The following is a 1,489-nucleotide window of genomic DNA, read 5'->3' on the forward strand; positions in this document are numbered from 1 at the left end:
AAGTTTGATTGCATCATATAATAATTGCTGTTAATAGTGTTCATCGTCTGTTTGATTACGTCTTTAATTGATTTTTCCATACATTTCTGCCATATGTACATTAACTGACAGTCGCCACTGATAAGCTACCACTAAATATTGTAGAAAATTAATTTACTGTAAAGTTGCTTTGCAACGACTTGTATCGTAAAAAGCGCTATACAAATAAACTTGAATTGAATTGAATTTTCCTCTCTCCTACAAGCCATCCATTAGGGCTGCCCCCTAATAGACGACTAATCGTTGACCAGAAGAGGCTTGGTCGACCAAAATTGTATTAGTCGCTTAGTCACAGAAAAAAATAAAAAAATAAATAAAAATCCACATTGGCGGAGTCACGTAGATTGTTAACGGCTGGTACAAAATACAATTAATTAATAAAGAATATTTGGTAACACTTTATTTTAAGGTGTCACAGTCACACGTTACATGTAGTTACTATTATAATAACAATAAATTATGCATAATTACATGCAAGTAACCCTATGCCAAACACTAATCCTAACCCTAAACATATAGTTAGTACAAGTAGTTAATTAATATCAGTACTTAAATGTATAATTACACTGTAACAAGGACACCTTAAAATAAAGTGTAACCAAATAATTTTAGTATATTAAGTACAAAATCAGTGGAAGTGCACATTTTTTCACCTGGGCAATGTTACCCTCCGTCAACATATTATCATTTATGATGATGTCAAGGGGTTGGAAAATTTCATCCAGAAAGCCATCCGCATCTCCCAGTGCCTCACAGCCTGCAATGTGGACCTACCTGCTGCATCTCCTCTGCCTGCTACAACTTCTGCCTCACCTCCAGCACCAGAACACATGCAGATCGATTCCTACCATCCCACTTGTACAGAATGTCAACAGAGAATTACCAAAGGTCTCTGTTTGTACGCCACAAAAACCCCAGTGTTAAATGAACTCACCTCAGAGTTTGAGTCCACATTCAAGAGTGTTAAAATTAACACTGAAGCAGAGTTAAAGTTAATAAGGTAATTAAGTGATTAATTGAATGTTGATTGACCATTAGTGAAGACACCTGATGTTAACAAGCAGAATCACTGAAGGAAAGAGTCAACATTTTTAAGGCTACGTCCACACGAATCCAGAGCTTTCCCTATCCAATCTTTTTTTCCCCTCGTCTCAAGAAATATTTGCGTCCACACGAAACCACGGAACTGACACAAAACGATGTAGTATACATGCCAGACCAGCATGTGGTGCTGTAATTCTGCCACAGAGACACACTAAAAACGGAGAAGAAGACTTGGACTATGCGCATAAACCTTGCGCGTGGTATACAAACGAACATGGAACAATACATTTATTAATCTGTGTTAATGTTAGTTAATAAAAAGACAATCGTTCAGTGTTTGTTCATGTTTTTGTTGCCGTTACGTGACGTAGCGGTGTCTGACTAGGGGCGAGACGTGGGCTGATGA

The 1,489-nt window shown here is 37.3% G+C and overlaps 1 protein-coding gene across 1 annotated transcript in view; it reads left to right on the forward strand.

Annotated features, from left to right (window-relative positions):
* LOC107747928 (interferon-induced protein 44-like) overlaps positions 1-1,489 on the forward strand; it is a 15,849-nt gene that overhangs the window by 5,398 nt on the left and 8,962 nt on the right. The window lies entirely within an intron of this gene.

The sequence above is a fragment of the Sinocyclocheilus rhinocerous genome, unplaced genomic scaffold (assembly GCF_001515625.1).
Source record: "Sinocyclocheilus rhinocerous isolate Xijiao unplaced genomic scaffold, SAMN03320098_v1.1 scaffold1191, whole genome shotgun sequence".
In the NCBI taxonomy this organism is placed as follows: Eukaryota; Metazoa; Chordata; class Actinopteri; order Cypriniformes; family Cyprinidae; genus Sinocyclocheilus; species Sinocyclocheilus rhinocerous.